This window comes from Lonchura striata, chromosome 1 (assembly GCF_046129695.1).
Source record: "Lonchura striata isolate bLonStr1 chromosome 1, bLonStr1.mat, whole genome shotgun sequence".
In the NCBI taxonomy this organism is placed as follows: Eukaryota; Metazoa; Chordata; class Aves; order Passeriformes; family Estrildidae; genus Lonchura; species Lonchura striata.
This window is the reverse complement of record NC_134603.1, coordinates 152,774,489-152,792,186: the sequence shown is the minus strand read 5'-3', so window position 1 is coordinate 152,792,186 and position 17,698 is coordinate 152,774,489.

Below are 17,698 nucleotides of genomic sequence, written 5' to 3'. Positions count from 1 at the left end.
CAGGGACTTCACTCCTGCTAATGCACATCCGTGTTAGAGGGCAAAATCACCAAATCACCCATCCCTGTCCCACCCTCCTCCCCCTCTCCCCTCTCTGTCACGTGCAGGACTCTTCATGGCTGCCCTGGCACCTGCTTGTGCAAACAGAGCTGATGAACTACTCATGAACTCTGCTAAATAAATTGGTGGCGACTCTTGCAGATGTTCCAGCTATTTAGATCTTTTGGATGAGATCATACAATAATTTGTTCGAGTCTCAAAGCTGTGTGGCTTCTTTTGAAGGGCTTACTTCAGCTACTTGAATAGCTGTTCTTAACATCACTGCCATATCCACATGAATATCTGAATAAAACACTTTATTTGGTTGGAAAAATCTATTTTGGGACTTTTTATCTGACACAGTAGACTTAAGCAGAGCCTTCCTTTCTAGGAAAAGGCACATATTATTGATGCTTTATGAGCAGAAAACCTCAGGCCTGTTGGAATTAGCAGCTGGCTCAAGATTAGCACATTAGTTGCAATTTAAAATATTTTTTAGTTAGTCCTGTGAATGGTTGGATGACCTGGCCTGCCTTTACTTTGTATGGTTGGTCAGGTTTTTGATTTTTTTTTTAGGTTTGGTTTGGTTTTGGTTTTGTTTTTAATTTTACCAATCTCCTTAGCTGCTACTTAGGATAAAGATGCCTTTTTTTTTTTTTTTTTTCAAAATTCATAAAACAGCTCATTTATAGTGGTGAGAAAAATCCAGTTGTTCTGTGCTGACAGAAACCAAGTGTCTGCAGAACTGAATACACAAGTCTGTACACCTGGAGGCTTTCCAGTGGTTTTTCCCCCCTTGTTTTTTGTTGTCTTTTGCCTCTCTGCAGTTCCCTGCAGGATGGGATGGGGCTGTTCCAGGTGGGATGCAGCCTCCAGCAGTTTTCCTGGCAAGCAACATCTGCCATCCGAACTTCCCACCAGCCCAGCCGTGCTGGCAGGAGCCCAGGAATGTTCTGGACTCCTGGAGCTGCTGGGGAAGGAATGATCCGTGGGTACCCCATTGGTCTGGGGAGCTTGGCAGCCTTGGAAAGCTGCAGGAGCTGTGCTGGGAGCGGGGTGGCCGTGGTTGAAGCCGTGGATTTCTGAGGCAGGGACACCCAGGGGTCAGCGTGGGGCAGGGTTCCCTCTGCAGTGCACCCAAAGGTGAGGTTTGGCCATGGCTGAAATGGGATCAGGATGAGTTTGGGAGCTGGTGGCTGTGGCTGTGTCCCCCAGGCTTTGATTTTGTGACGTGGATGCTCCTGGTGGGGATGGAAAGGCAGGAAAAGCTGGACACCAGCACGACTGGCACACATCAGCTCCTCACCTCGGGCTGCACCCAGCGAGGACAAAGCTGCTGCTGCTCAAAGGGGACAGAGGAGTCACCGCTCAGCCAGACACGTGTCACCCCCTCGGAGAGCCTCTGTCCCTCCAGATAACGAGGGGTGATCCTTTTGTCCCTACAAATGTGATGCCGCCACCTCTGAATTCCCAGCCTTGCAATAAATGTTGCACTCAAAAGCTCAGGGGGGTTGTTGGGGAGTTGCTGGCTTGACAATGGGTTGTTTTCTTTGATTTTAATGAGCTTTTGTGATGAAAACCAAATTTCTTTACAGTGTAACCTTGTAACTTTTTTTATGCTTTGATTCAGTTTGACAATAAACTATCTGTGTTATTTTTTTCATTCTCTTCATGTCTGATAATGCAAATAGTTCAGGTCTGTTCCCAGAAATTCCCCTTTCTCTGACCACATGCCATTCTCCTTGGGGAAAACATGAGGAGGGGGAAGTAAAGACTTCAGAGAATCAGGCCAGAAAGTTCTCATTCCATTCTTCTCAACTCTTGGGAGCTGCTGGGCTTTAGTAAAGATGAAAGCCTTGACTGCTGAGCACCAAGGCCTTCTTCCTCTGCCAGCAGATTTGGCAGAAAAGCTCAGCTCCTGTTCCTTTTGGTTAACCTGCTGAGGTTTGGAGAAATCCACCTGGCTGCTTTCCAAAGCCACTGGAGCCTGTAAGATGGAGCTGAGAGAAGGAGCAAGATGCAGGATTGTGAGAGGGTGAGGGGGCAGGAGGAAGCCTGATGGTGGCTGCTGGGGCCTCTGTGCAAACCCCTCCCTGTCCCTGCCTGCAGCACCCCTTGGATGGTGACATTCACAGCATCCCTGGAGCAGTTTGGTTCCTCACCTGCCTGCTCTTGGGAATGCAGGTGAACCCTGTGGGAAGAAATGACGATGTCTGACTCCAGAAGGCTGAATTGTTTCTTTATTATAACTATACTATCATACATTAATATACTATTTAAAGGAGATACTCAAACTACAAACCTACTTTCTCTAACTATCATATCTAACTCACAACTCGTGACCCTCTCAGAGTCCAGCCCCAGTGGGTTGGATTGGCCATCAGGCTCAAACAATCCTCACCAGAATCCAATCCAGCAATCACCCAGGTAAACAATTCTCCAAACACATTCCACATGGGAAAAAAAGGAGCAGAAATAGAAGAGAAATGTGCTTGCCACAGGGTTTTTAGGGATAAATGGGGCTGAGAGTGGATCAGGATCGCTGCCTCTCTCCCGGGCTGTGGTGTCACCTCTCTGTGAGTGCTGGTGTTGGGCAGCTGACCTGGCACAGGTCTTGGGTCACCCAGTCTGCAGCCAATTCATCCCCCGAGGGAGAAGGGGAGCTGGGGGAGCTGCCTTCTGCTGGAGCTGCCTTCTGCTGGAGCTGCCTGGGGTCAAGGTGCCGACCTGGAGCAGTTTCTCCCCTGGCACCTGTCTCCAGCTGGGGCTGCATGGAAGGATCAGGCTGAAGAAGGTGCTTGCAAGTTAAGAATTTGCTGCAAAACAAACCCACAGGAAGGTGGAAGTCTGGCATTCTCATGTGTGTTTTTAATAGGAAAATTGTTTTATAAATGCTGTTAGGTTTCTTTCTAATGTCTACCTAATCCCCTGGTTTATACCTGCTGTACCCTCATAGAGAACCGGAGATTTGTATAAAATTTATCTGTGGGGTTTTTAGTGCATCTTTTCCCTTCACAAGCAAACGCATCTAGGAAAAGACAGGAAGATTTTTGTCAAGACCTAAAGAACCCATATTTAATGGCAGAATTACAGAACCATTTTGGCTGGAACAGAGTCGCAGCTGAGAGGGACCAGGTGCTGTGTAGGAGTAGGGCTGAGGCTGAGCACGTACAGGTCCTGCCCTTGGCTCTGCTGCACAGGGCTGGAGCTCTGTGACTCTTTTCTTTCCTTCTGATTTTCCCTCACTAGTGACTGGAGCCTTGGTCTCACTGGAATCCTCTGTCCCAAATCTCAGTCACCCCGAGCAGGTTCAGATCAGCAACCACGCACTGGGTGATCCCTGACCTGCTGCAAAGGTCTTGGAATAACAACCAGAGGAGTCTGGCACATCCTTGGGATGAGGATGCTTGGAAAACAATTGGATTGTTGCATCCCAAAGAGGAGCATGAGGGAGGAAGGTCTGGAGGGCTTTCATGGCTGGGGATTGTGGTGCTCCGAGCCTTGCCATGGTCTGGCAGTGGCAGCGTTTGGCTTTGATGTGTCAGTCTTGGAAAAGTCTTGGAAAAAATCAGGATTTGAAAGGCTCTGGCCGTGCAGGGCTCGGTCACACCACGAGATGGTGCAGCCGTGCAGCGCTGCCCTTTAAAGGCGCCGCAGAGGAAATGGAAATGACATTATTGTCTCAAGGAAGAGCATCAGCAGAGCTTTGGACGTCCGAGTCCCCTGCCAGGATTGTGCTCCACAGGTTCATGGATAACGCCTTCCTTCAGGTAAAAAAAAAAAAAAAAAAAAATCTCTTTTGGTGCTTCACAAGCAATTTCTTCATTGCCCAATTATTCCTGAGTTTCCTTTGAGAAAGGAATTGGTGGCTCCACACCTGAATGCAGGATAAGTATTCATGATAATCCTAGTCAGTGATTACTTTTTCTTCCATGAAAATGCAGAAATATGTGATCAGCACAGGAAAATAAAAGAGGGAAATCAGCATTTCTCAAATAGTTGAGTCCTAGATTAGGTCCTTACACCTCCCCTATTGTGTTTTTAAAACCATTTTTCCTCCAAAAGCTTTGCTGCTCACCTTTTTTTTCGAGCAACATCATTTTAAATTGAGCTTTGGCTCAAGTACACGAGGAGAAAGAACTGTGGACAAATGTTGCATCTCCAGGAGGGGAAGGAGAAAAAAGAAGCCACAAAAGTGGTGCCAAGCTGGCAGGTGTGTGACAAGGCCACATTCCCTGTGCCAGTTCCGCTCCCTGCCCGTGTCCAGGGCAGCCAGGGACACAGGGACAGGCTGCACCAAAAGGGTTGGACCTTTCCAGGGGATGGACCCCACACCTGCAGGGCAAAATCAGGGCAAAAATCAGATTATCTGCAATCCATGCTCTCCCTCTTAGTGACTGCAGCATCTGCTTTTTGGTTTGGTTTTTTTTTGGAGAAGGGGGGGTTTCCAAGCCATCAGCCACCCCTTTCAGCCCACCTCCTTGGCTTTCTGCTCTCCTGGCAGGCTCCTTCCCACCTGGAAGCACCTGCCCTGTGAGGAGAGACTGGAGGAGTTTGGGTTCCTGCTGCCTGGAGATGAGCAGGCTCAGGGGGCCCCTCTTCACAGCACCCCAGGGCTGAAAGGTGTTGGAACTCAAAATGTCTCTCAGACATTTTTAGAGGTTCCAGGCCTTAGTCAAGAGCATTTTAGACCCTGTCAGGCAGCTGGAAACAGCTGTGATTTTGAGTTTGAGCCATGGTATGAGTTACCAACTTTGAAAGTGAAGCAAGCAATCACAAAAAGTTAAATAATATAGTAAAAGTAGTTACAAAACAGAGGCGAATTTTTTTTAGTATTGTACAGGGGGGTTTAGCACCTGTACAGGGGAGTTTTTACTTTATACATGGGGGTCAGAAATTCTAAAATAAAAAAAAAAGTAAGCTAATCCTGTTCTTCCTCCTTCTTCTTCCTTACCTCCATGTTCTTGGTGATGTTGACACTCACAGATTGGTTTAGAGTAGAAAAGCACTTTGTAATATAGGTAGTAGGTATTAAAGGAAAACTATAAACATATAATACATAATATATCATATAAAAGATAACAACAGCCCTAGGTGGGGAGAGAAGAAGACAGCAGACAGAGAGGATGTCAGGGTGTGTGTGTGCCTCTGCCTGAGCTCTGAGCAAACCACAGCAGCTGAAGAAGAAAATCTTTTAGATAACTTACAATAAACTGCCTTGAGAGGGAAGAACAAGAGGCTGCTGAGTTTTCTTTGGAAGCACGGGTTGGAGGAGAGACATTTCCACCACAGGAGACCCCAGACCAAGCCCGGGGTTCTCACAGAAAGGTGCCACAAAGAGGATGGAGGCTTTATCTTCCCACAGAGCCATGCAGAAGACAACAAGGAATGGCTACAAGTTGCCCAGAAAAGGTTTTATCTTGGCAGTGAGAATCATGGAAACAACTTCCCCAGGGATGTGGTGGAGGATTTCAAGGTGAGGCTGGAAAATGATGGAAAGTCTCACCTAAGCTCTCTCTCCATGAGAGGCTGGAGAAGATGATCAAGATTTCTTTCAGCCTGGGCTGTTCTTTGATTCTGTGATTCCCATTTAGCATCCTCCCCCTCCTGGCTGGGCGTGCCCAGCAATGGGGTGACCATGGCAAGGCAGGGGTGCTCTGCAGCTCCAGCAGCTGAGGAGGAGCCACCCAACTTTGGCTATTTCCTCCTGGCTTGGATGGCCCCTCCTCTTTTGCCTCTCCTTTAATTCATGAGGGCAAGACTGCCCTAAAAGTTAAATCCCACTGGGATCCCTGGTTCCTGGCTTTTCCAGGAGACAGCTTTGCCCATCCCAGGCAACTGCAGCCACACAGAGCCCTGGGGGTGTTGGAGCTGCAAGGAATTCCTGCATCTCTGATAGCAAAACAAAGACATTATCAGCTGCAAAAATCAGATTATCTGCAATCCACGCTCCCCATGGGATGCAGGATGAAGGTGCAACTTGATGAATGTTACCCAGCCAATATGGAAAATGTAAATTAAAAGGAGAAGAATTCCTTGACAGGCATTTCTAAACCTTTGCAGTGTGCCAGGGAAAAGGTCAGGCTCTAGTTAATGATTTGGTGTTAAACCTGGGTCTCTCCAAGATCAGTTTCTCCTCAAATTCTTTCAGTTCCTTGGATGCTGTTGGGGCACAGGCACTTCTCACCTTGATTCGTATGAAAGGGAAGGAAATTATCTACACCTCATTGTCCAGGGGGTAGAACCATTCCACAAATAATACATTTTCTATTCTGTAAAGTTGTGGCCTCATCTCATTTGATTCCACATCACACTTGTTCTCCTGAAAGTCTTCGGGTGCTGGGGGATAAATTTTTTTTATCTGCTTGCAATGAGTCAGCTACAAGGCAGCAAAGGGAGCCAGATTTTCTTAATTTCAACTTTACAGAAAAATCAAGTTCTTCTTTTAACTTTTTCATAACCAGGTTGTCAGCTGTGACACTTTGTTGTGATGTTTTTTAAAATAATGAATTTGATGTGCTTGCTGACAGGCTGGATCACACAAGCACTGGGTTTGTATGCTGTCACCCATTTTTAGGGCTCTCAGTACCAAAATAGGTATCAGCTCCATCCTAGAGACAGTCAGAAATGTTGAAGCAGAGCCACTAATTAGTCATAATGGTGGGTTCTTTTCCCTGATATAATTTTGAGCTTTAGAGCAGGTACCTCCTGAGAACTGATGTGTGATTATCAGTGAAGCAGAAATTGGATCATTAAGAACCTGGGCAATAAAGAAAGCAGCAGCTCATCCTCCAGCAAGTGGAGCACATCCTGGGCTGCATCACAAGGACTGGCACCAGCAGGTCCAGGGAGGTGATTCCCCCTCTGCTCTGCCCTTGTGGGACCCCTCCTGCAGTGCTGGGACCAGCCCTGGGGCTCCCAACACAACAAAAACGTGGAGCTGCTGGAGCAGCTCCAGAGGAGGCCATGGAGATGTTCCAAGGGATGGAGCCAGTCTGGGAGAGCTGGGGGTGCTCACCTGGAGAGGAGAAGCTCCAAGGAGAGCTCAGAGCCCTTCCAGAGCCTGAAGGGGCTCCAGGAGAGATGGAGAGGGACTGGGGACAAGGATGGAGGGACAGGACAAGGGGCAGTGGCTTTAGACTGAAAGAGAGACGATTTGGATTAGATATTAGGAAGAAATTCTCTCCTGTGAGGGTCCTGGATGTGTCCAAGGCCAGGTTGAATGGGGCTTGGAGCAACCTGGGATAGTGGAAGGTGGAACTGGGTGAGTTTCAATGTCCCTTCCAACCCAATCCATTCTGGGATTCTGAGAGGTCCCACCTGCCACGGCCCTGCTGAGAATGGCAGCAATTAGAGATGGGTCAAAGTGCTCTTCAAATGCCAATATTTTAAAAAAACAAACCTCAGCATTGTCAATTCCTACAAACTTTCTGCTCTCCTCTTCTATTCTTAGAGAGTTCTGGAACAATGCAGAAAAAAAAGTCATTTTTTTCAATAGCATTTTCAAAGCTCATAGCAATTCTGTGATTATTATTTTATTTCCTTTTCTTTCTTTAAATGAGCAGCAGCTACAGCTTTATTGCTTTTATCAAGCAACAGCCTCGAGGCTGTTCTAAAAGAGCTGCACTGCTGTAATGAAAGAAACACAGAGATGGGAAAAGCAAGCTTGCTACTGTACCAGTGGGCTCTATGTGGCCTCTGAACATTCAATTTTAGCTTGCAGGGAGCCTAAACCACTATTCAAGGAAGCAAAGGGGAGACAGAGGCTGATTCTAAATTACCCCAGTCCAGCTCTGTAAATTGTGTGGAAGCACAGCCCTGTTTTCCTAAATGTTCAGAGCTTATCCTGATGCTCTGTTTAAAATTGCAGAGTGCAAGGTGGGAGGGGAGAATGGCTGTGCCAGGCTGAGGCAGGAGGGAGGATGGGAAGCAGAAGTTGTCACCTGCTGCAGCTGCCCTCACATCTCCAGCCGAGGCAGCAGCTTCAAAGCACTGCACCAAACCTCGCCCGTCTGAGCTGGAAAATGTGCAGGAGTGGGGAAGATAACATCAGGTGCCTGTTTCACAGAATTCCCAGAGTGAGCAGGTGGGAAGAGACCTTCAAGATCATCGAGTCCAACCCAGCCCCAACACCTCAACTCAACCCTGGCACCCAGTGCCACATCCAGGCTTTGTTAAACACACCCAGGGATGGGGACTCCACCACCTCCCCGGGCAGCCATTCCAGAACTTTATCACCTTTCTGTGAAAAACTTCTTCCTAAAATCAAACCTAAATTGGATGTGCTCAAGTGTCTCAATGTCCTTCCCAAGCTGAGGGGCCAGAGCTGGGCACAGCCCTCGAGGTGTGCCCTCAGCAGTGCCCAGCACAGGGGCAGAATGAGCTCCCTGGGAAAAACAGTGGTGGGATGTGGGGACACTGGGCTCCAGGATGGTTTGGGTGGATGGAGACGAGGGATCTCTGAAGGCTGCTCTTAGAATATCTGGTTTATTAGAGAGGGTGAAAGGCCCTGCCTGGAGTCACCAGACGTGACCCGTGCCAGGCCCTAGGGAGTGGGGGAAGGGAGAGGCAAGGGGTAGAGGGAGATAAGAGAGGATCCCAAGAGGATGCTCCAGGAGAGGGGCAGTTCCAAGGGAACTGAAGTTTGAAGAGGGAGTCTGGCTCCTCAGGGACTCCTTGTCAGGGGTCTTCAAGGTGGGCTGGAACAAGACTTGGGTCAATGGGGTCACAGACACCTGATGCTTCAGGGGAGGGTTACAGGTGTGGGATGAAGCACACATTGGGGTGAGATAGAACAGTCCATTTGTGTCGCTGTCGAGGCAGGATGGGAATGAGAAGACTCTGATCAGAAGGCTGCTGAGAGTAAAACTCCGATTTATTCAAAATACAGTGCTCTTTTATACAGAGCCATTGGTTCTGAAGTGAAAACAACCCACACCATTGGTGCAGAGTGCTTGACGCACAGTGATAGAACTTAACTATAAACAATGTGAAAAACCAGAGAGATAAAGAATTATTTACATTCTTTCCCAGGCTTTTGCCTGGATAGAAACTCTCAGTTTCTTTCTTTGACTGAATCTGAGATCCACACATTTGACCCTTGGACCTACCTGTAGGTAAGGGCATTGTTCAGCCAGAAGGGGGGATTGTCTTCATCCTGGCTGTACTATTGTTTTCTAGTTGTTCAGTAACTAAGGTTTGGTATCTCAAAACTTGTTACCATCTCAATCTCTGTATTTTCTAAATCTTTTGCCAGGCAATCATATTTATAAGGCTTTCTTGTTTCATCTTCCCCAACAGTAGGAGAAGCCTCTCTCATCTCAGGTCAGCCCAAGGTGGGAATGGCCAAAAAGTCATTCACAGAATCATGGAAAGTTTGGGCAGGAAGGGACCTTAAAGCTCATCCAGTCCCAACACCCTGCCATGGGCAGGGACACCTCCCACCAGGCAGGTTGGGGTCAGTGTTTCCCCTGCTGTTACCTGCCCCAGCTGATGTCTGTCTGCACCAGAGGTTTGTAATGCAGCTTTGCTCATCCTTCAGCTCCCCCAGCCTGACCACAAGTGCTGCTTACAGAAAATCTGTGGGGGAAAAAAATTGCTTCAGTCATGCCAAAAAGCCCCCTGGAAAGAACTAAACCCTCCTGTCTCAAGCTCAGCTACCTAATCTTGGGGGGTTGGAGGGGCTTTCCAAGCATCATTTCTTGAAGCAGTTTCCCCAGGGAGAGCCCTCTTCCTGCAAGGATGTGGTGAGTGCCTGGTGTGAACGGAACAGTGGAGCTGGATGAAAGCAAGGCACTGTGTTAAACAATGCAGCTTCCCCAGGGAATCTCCCTGCAAAATCACTTCCCTTGTCAGTGGATCTGTGGATACAGCCACACCTGGCTGATGCCAAAGCAGGGAAGGGTGTCAGGGATGGGTCTCTGAAGCCATGGAGGAACAATCTGCAGTTGAAACTCCAGGAGGAGCAGAAGAGAGTTTTCCCTGGGGATGGCTGAAATCAGAGATGTGAGCAGGGAGATCTCCTTGAGTGACACATCCAAGCAGATCAAATCCATGAGTAGAGAGCAGGGAGAGAAAAGGAGGTGGTAATGAAGTGGGAGTACCAAGCCACAGGATAAGAGGAAATGTCCCCAAGTTGGGCCAGGGGAGGTTTAGTTTGGATTTTAAGGAAAATTTCTTCACCACAAGGGTGGTCAGGCATTGGAAAAGCTGCCCAGGGCAGTGGTGGAGTCACCATCCCTGGAAGTGCCAAAAAAATGTGTAGATGTGGCGCTTGGGGACAATATTTAGTGGTGGGCTTGGCAGTGCTGGGTTAAAGACTGGACTCCTGGATCATAGAGGTCTTTTCCAAATTTAAAGATTGAATGATCCTGTGCAATGAGTGACAAGGTCTGGTGGATCACCTATGCCATCATTCAGAAGCAAAAATAACCACGAGTTTAAACCAAGGAACCATTACCAAAGAAGTCCCCATCTCATTCAAGGAATGGGGATTTTCAAAAGGGGAGTTATGTAAAAACTGGGAAATAAGTGCTGCTGCTCTGCTGGATGCCAGAGAGGCTTCCCTCAGAGCTGGGCTCAGTGCCAGTGGGCCCTAGGGCAGAAATCAGAGATAAAGGGGGCTAGGAGTGCCACAGAATGGAGTGTGGAAAGCACAGGGGGTGACAAAGTCACAGAGAGGCTTTTCTCTCCTCTGGTGTCCCTGCCCATGACAGGGGGTTGGAAATAAGCAATCTTTAAGGTCTCTTCCAAACCAAACCACCCCAAGATTCTAGAAGAGGGAGAAAGTTGTTACCAGGATAAATGCCTGGCTTTCAGCAGGGATGTCTGATTTGTGTCACATCAAAAAGAAGGATTAATTCTCAACACAAAAATGAGATTTCAGCAATGTGTAAGGACAACCATACAGCTACATCCTTGCTGCAAGGGCTGTTGTAGTGGATGATTCCTGTAGATCCTTTCCAAGTGAAAACCTCTTCTCTCTCCTCTCCTCTCCTCTCCTCTCCTCTCCTCTCCTCTCCTCTCCTCTCCTCTCCTCTCCTCTCCTCTCCTCTCCTCTCCTCTCCTCTCCTCTCCTCTCCTCTCCTCTCCTCTCCTCTCCTCTCCTCTCCTCTCCTCTCCTCTCCTCTCCTCTCCTCTCCTCTCCTCTCCTCTCCTCTCCTCTCCTCTCCTCTCCTCTCCTCTCCTCTCCTCTCCTCTCCTCTCCTCACGTCGCTTCCACCTCACGTTGCTTCCACCTCTTCCCCACCTCTTTTCACTTCTCTCTCCAACAGGAATGCCAAAGCAGGACACCTGCAGCCCCTGTGAGCTCCTTTTAGTGAAGCTATTGAAGAGCAGCCCCAGGCACTGGGCTCCAGCAGCACACAGCTCTGCAGACACGGCTGGGCAGGAGCTGTGTCCTCCTCACACTCCCCTGTCTTAGTGGGGACACCCCTGATCTGGACAATCACACACCCTGTCACTGTCACCGTGCTACAGGTGAGGCTTCTGGCCACCCCTGCATCCCTAGGGCCACGAGAGCAGCTGCAGCTGGAATTTTCTGGTACAAATGCATCTGGATTTATCTTCAAAAGCAAATGTGGGAGCTCCCAGCAGCCAGGAAGGAGTTACCTGCTGCTGCTCTGCTGACAGGGAGTGTGAGGTGCAAAGCAGCCCAGGGAAGAGGGTTAGAGACTTGGGGAAGTGTAATCCAGCTGGGAATGCTGATTTAGGAGAGGAGAAAGGGGATGTAAGGAAATAATTTCAAGCCTGCGTCATTGGAGATTTGAAGTGGTTTGGATTTTGGCTGAAATGGCTGAGAGCTGGGGCGTGAGCTTTTATTGAATAATCACCATTTTCTGTGCAAAGTGCAAAAATGTTGCTGAGAAACCTCTGGGTTTGCAGTTGTTCAGACCACACATTTCCTGCGTGTAAAGTGTGCTCCTTTAGAAACGTCAGGTCCTTTGCTCTCTGGGCAGCAGCAAGCCCTGAGTCCCCAATCCCTCTGTTCCTTGCAGTTCCCCAATCCCTTTGTCCCTGAGTTCACCACCCCCTTTGTCCCTGCAGTTCCACAATCCTTGTGTCCCCTGATTTCACCAATCTCTCTGTTCCCTGCAGTTCCTCAATTCCTTTGTTCCCCAGTTCCTGTGTCCCTGCAGTTTCCCAATCCTTTTGTCCCTTACTGTTTCCCAATCCCTGCGTCCGAGTTCCCCAATCCCTCTGTTCCCTTTGTTCCCCAATCCCTGTGTCCCTGCATTTCCCCAATCCCTGTGTCCCTGCATTTCCCCAATCCCTGTGTCACTGCAGTTCCCCAATCCCTCTGTTCCCTGAGTTCCCCAATCCCTGTGTCCCTGTGTCCCTGATTTCCCCAATCCCTGTATCCCTGAGTTCCCCAATCCCTGCAGTTCCCCAATCCCTCTGTTACCTGATTTCCCCAATCCCTGTGTCCCTGAGTTCCCCAATCCCTGTGTCCCTGAGTTCCCCAATCCCTGTGTCCCTGTGTCCCTGAGTTCCCCAATCCCTGTGTCCCCCCATCCCTTTGTTGCCCAGTCCCTGTGTCCCTGTGTCCCTTTGCTCCCCAGTCCCTGTGTCCCTGCGTTCCCGTGAGGATCAGGGCCGAGCAGGCAGCACAGGCGGGCAGAGCTGTTTTAGGAGCTCACTGCCCTCCTTGCCCTCCTGCAAACCAGTCCAGCCTGTTCCAGTCCCCTCCCTGCTGCCTCCTGGCCTGCAGCGCATCAGAGCTGGGCTCTTTCCTTGTGGGACTGGAAAATGATTCATCCACATCCACCAGGCAGGAATGCAGCCCTGGAGGCATTGACCGCGGGCCTCTCCCAAAATCCTCTTCTGGAGCTGTGCGGAAGGAATGTGCTCTGGAAAAGTCCTCCCAGAAAATCTTTGAGCAAAGAGGAGTCGAGTCCCACTCTCATTCTGATCCTCAGCCTCATCCCGATCCTTGCTGAGGAGAGAAAACATCCTAAACCCAAGAGTGGGTGCAGCAGATCCGCCTCAAGGGCAGGACTCGTGCTCAGGTGTGAGTGCCCTGCCCTTCCCTCCTCCCCTGGCTGCTGAGCCTCGGTGCCACCCTCCTCCTCCTCCTCCTCTTCCTCCTCCTTGTAATAAATAAAAAGGTCTTTGCTCATCAAAACGAGCGTTGAAGGAGATAAGAATTTGAACTGAGTAGGGAATGCAACTAGCATAGAAGACTGTGTAACTGATTATATACAAGTTAACTTTCAGGCCAAGGACAATCTGCAAGGAGGATGAGGAGCCTTCATCCCTATGACCACCAAGGGCAGAGAAAAAGACCCCCAGCAACCAACTGCACTGGCACAGAGTGCACTGAGAGAAAATACGTCAACCAGGAAAAAACAAAACAGAAGGACTATAAAAACAAAAAGGTCAAAGGGGGAAGGTGAGCCGTGGCAGAGCAGAGACTCCCCTGGCACCCAGAGCTGTTCTTTTGCTTAATACCGCTTGCTTAATAAACCCTTGTTAATTGATTTATCTATAATTAGCTTCCCCAATTGAATTTGTCCATAGCACACCTCCTCCCTGTTTGCCAAGGGAGTGATGCCTGTCTGCAGGCCAAAACCCCAGCAGACACGGACACACAGGAGGGCCACCTGCCAGGGCACCTGGATGCCACCAGGTGTGTGCTGATGTCACTGGTGCCATCACTGCCTGTCCCCAGGCGGTTTGGGTGAGCAGGGAGATTGCCTGCCCTGTTCTGCTCTGCTCTGTTGTGTGCAGGTGCCCATCTGCTCCACTGGGTAATGTGTTTAATCCAGATCAGCATCAGGAGAGGCAAGTTCTGCAACTTCTCATGCTTTGCCCCGGTGCCAAAAATAGGTGAGATAACACTGCCCTTTGCAGAGCTCTTCGGGTGAGTGCTGCTGTGCAGAAGAGCCTGGAAAAGTCAGAAGGAGACATAAGAATCCAGCCAATTCCTGTTGGGGCGTGGCACAGGGATACCCCAAGAACAATCTCTCACTTATATTAGAAGGAGTCTGGTCCCACAGGGAAGTAACGTGAGCTTCTTGTTTGGCGTTCCAACACAGCAACCAGAACTTCTGCGAAAAGGCTCAGCTGAACTCTGAGCTGGTTCTGGGTGGTGTCAGTGTGACTATTCCAGTTACTTTCATGGAATAATCCCAAAAGGTTCCTGGGAAGCACTGGGTGTATCAGCCTTGTGGCAATGCAAATTAGAGGGTTTCAGGCAGCGCTGCCCCTCACCAGCCTGTCATGTGTGGGAACTCAAAATGTCCCTCAGACATTTTTGGAGGTTCCAGGTCCAGGTCAGAAGCATTTGAGACCCTGGCAGGCAGCTGGAAACAGCTGTGATTTTGGGTTTGAACCATGGAACCTGCAGGAAGAACAAGAAGTCACAAAAGTTTAGATATTATAGTAGAAGTAGTCACAAAGTAAAGGGAAGAATTTTTGAGTGCTGTACAGGGGGGTTTGGTTTTGTACATGGGGATCAGAAGTTTTAAGATGGAGGAATGTGGGCCATCCCTGTCCTCCCTCTTTCTTCTTCCTTACCTCCATGTTCTTGGTGATGTTGGCACTCACAGATTGGTTTAGAGTAGAAAAGCACCATTTAATATAGGTAATAGGCATTGGGAAAAACTGTAACCATGTAACACGTAATGTCCCATATAAAAGATAGAAAATCACCATTTAATATAGGTAATAGGCATTGGGGAAAAACTGTAACCATGTAACACGTAATGTACCATATAAAAGATAGAAAATCACCATTTAATATAGGTAATAGGCATTGGGGAAAAACTGTAACCATGTAACACGTAATGTACCATATAAAAGACAGCAGCAGCCCTGGGTGGGAGAGAAGAAGCAGTCGGGGTCAGAGAGGATGTCAGGGTGTGTGTGTGCCTCTGCCTGAGCTGTGAGCAAACCACAGCAACAGAGAAGAAAATCTTTTAGATAACTTGCAATAAACTGCCTTGAGACCAGACAACAGAGACTGCTGAGCCTTTCTTTGGAAGCACGGGTTGGAGGAGAGACTTTTCCACCACACGGAGCCACCCCTGACCTAGAGTGGGCTTCAACAGTCATGCACAGGATGGGAGTGGCTGGGGACACCAATCCTTGTTGGCACCCAAGACTGTGGCTGGTTTTTTAACTCCACAAGCAGCACTGCAGGAGGTGTGGTCCAGAAGGGACAGGGCATACAGGGCTCTGTGGAGATCATTTCTGATAAGGCAGCTGAAGTCTATAGACTGTGACGTTGCCTAAAGAATGGCTGCTTGAATTCTTCACTCATTGAAAAGCTGTAATAATGCAAATCAGACTTGCACTTTATCTTGGAGGTATGGTCTGCTTCTAAATGTGCATTAATGGTTGGACTCGATGACCTTAGAAGTCATTTCCATCCTTAACTATTCTACCTTCCATTTTTGGTCCCAGCCCACCCAGTTTTTGATCCTCGAGCTGATCCACAAGAAGGAGGTGGGGATGGTGTGCAGCAGTGCAGGGGCCACACGGGGAGGTGTGAGAGCACCCACTGGGTGCCTGCAGCTCACCCACCAGCTGCACCCAGGCTGTGCTGGGGCTCATCCCCTCTGTGCTGGCAGCAGGGGTGCAGAGCTCCTCCCAGCACCCTGCCTGACCAACATTTGATGTGGGGGGCTGTGGCAGGCACATTCTTCCCTCCCTCAGGATTTTTTCATAGAGCAGCACAGAGGAAGGAAAGAGAAAATGTCAATTTCTGCTTCTTGTTTTTCCCATGTGGAATGTGTTTGGAGAATTGTTTACCTGGGGTGATTGCTTGGTTGGATTCTGGTGAGGATTGTTTGAGCCTTATGGCCAATCCAACCCACCTGGGACTGGACTTGAGCTAGAGGGTCATGAGTTGTTAGCTGGTTAGAGATGGTAGTTAGAAAAAGTAGGCATGTAGTTTTATTATCTCCTTTAAATAGTATATTAATGTATTATAGCATAGTTATAATAAAGAAATCATTCAGCCTTCTGAACTGGAGTCAGACATTGTCATTTCTTCCCACTGGGTTCACCTGCATTTACAGCAGGGGGCAATGGGCAAGGAAGGACATCAGGCACAGTGACTGCACAAAGCAGGGAGCGGTGACAGGAGGGTGGCATTTCCCCAGCCTTTAGGGGTGGTGGATTTTTGTTGCTCCTTCCTGGTTGGCACAGGCAGGGCTGCATTCCTGCAGAAAATAGCTCCTCCCAGGCAGCCCCAGCCCTGGCCACCCTCTGTCCCCTGGCCACCCTCTGTCCCCTGGCTCTGCCTGCAGGATCCCGGGCTCAGGAGCTTGCAGGCTTTGTCCTCGCACTCCTGCACTCTGCGAGCAGAAGTGAACAAGAACAGTGATGAACTCAACCCAGCTGCCAGACTACCTGTCCTGGAGGAATCTTTGCTCTGTTTTGGGGAACAAACTCAAAAGTCCCTAAGAAAAATCTGGATTGTCTCCCAGGGCAGAATTCCCACCTGACACAGGAAAAGGACGTCCCCTCTGCTCTCCAGACTGGCAGCTGCTGTGATGCTAACAATTTCCTGGGAGAGGATGGTGAGCCCTGGCACAGGCAGGGATTCAGGAATTCACCCCCCATCCCATACCCCAGCACCCGGTGATTTCTGTACTCACACGTGCAGCCTGGTCACTGAAATGAGACGGGTTAAAAATTAAGTTTGCAAGGGAGGGTGGAGTTATTCTGTGGGCAGTCGGGTATGGCCACCAACAGGAGCAACCAGGTTTCCCACAGTTGTGAAAACTTCTGGTCTGCCTGAGGAAAAAAGGAAATAAGGAAAAAAGGAAATAAACAGTGAGGGTGAGAGCTCCAGCTGCCTTCATCAGTAAAGCCATATGTTCCACAGCTACCTCAGCATCCAGTGATCCTGACCCACAGTAAAACCTTTGGGATTAAATCCCAGTTGGATTACTGAGTGCTAAAGCAGCAGCCTTGTACTCTGCAGGGGAGAAACCCAGGCTACCTGAAGGATGGGCGTGAGCTGTGGGGAAACTGAGCCAAATTTCTGGTTCCTGCGTGGACATCCCAGGTAATGTTGTCCAAAGGGCATAAATAACCTCTGTTTGCCTCAGCTCCCACATTAGAACAAGGTATTAATCCCTCATCTTGCTTGCTTGTGGTGTGATTCCCATGAAAGGACAGTTCCAAGGAGCCTGGACCTCAAGGGTTGTCACTGCCACAGCACAAGTGACTTCCTCCTCCACAAGATGCCATGGGATGACCTTTGTCAGGCTCACACACCCATTAACCAGCTGGGGCTGAGCCTCCCCTGCCTGTGAAATGTCTCCTTTCTGCTGGATCCAGCTGATGCTGGAAATGACAGAGGCTCTGCTTGATGACCCTGACCAAACCATGCTGGAATTTGCTGGGTTTCATAAGGTTTTCATTAGGACTGAGAGCACCCACGAGCTTTTGTGAAACTCCTAAACTATCCATACAGCGATTTGCAAAACTGTTCTCTTTGCAGGGGTGTTGGGTTTTACTGATCCTCTCAGCTTTTTTCCTTCCTCTCCCACTGTCTCCCTCTCCAAGGTGCACACGTTGCTGAAAGGGAAACATCTGATCCACCATCTCCACCTCCTTGTGGATCAGCCTGAGGATCACAAACGGGGTGGGCTGGGGCCACAGAGCTTCTCAAAAATGGAAGGTAGAATAGTTAAGGATGGAAATG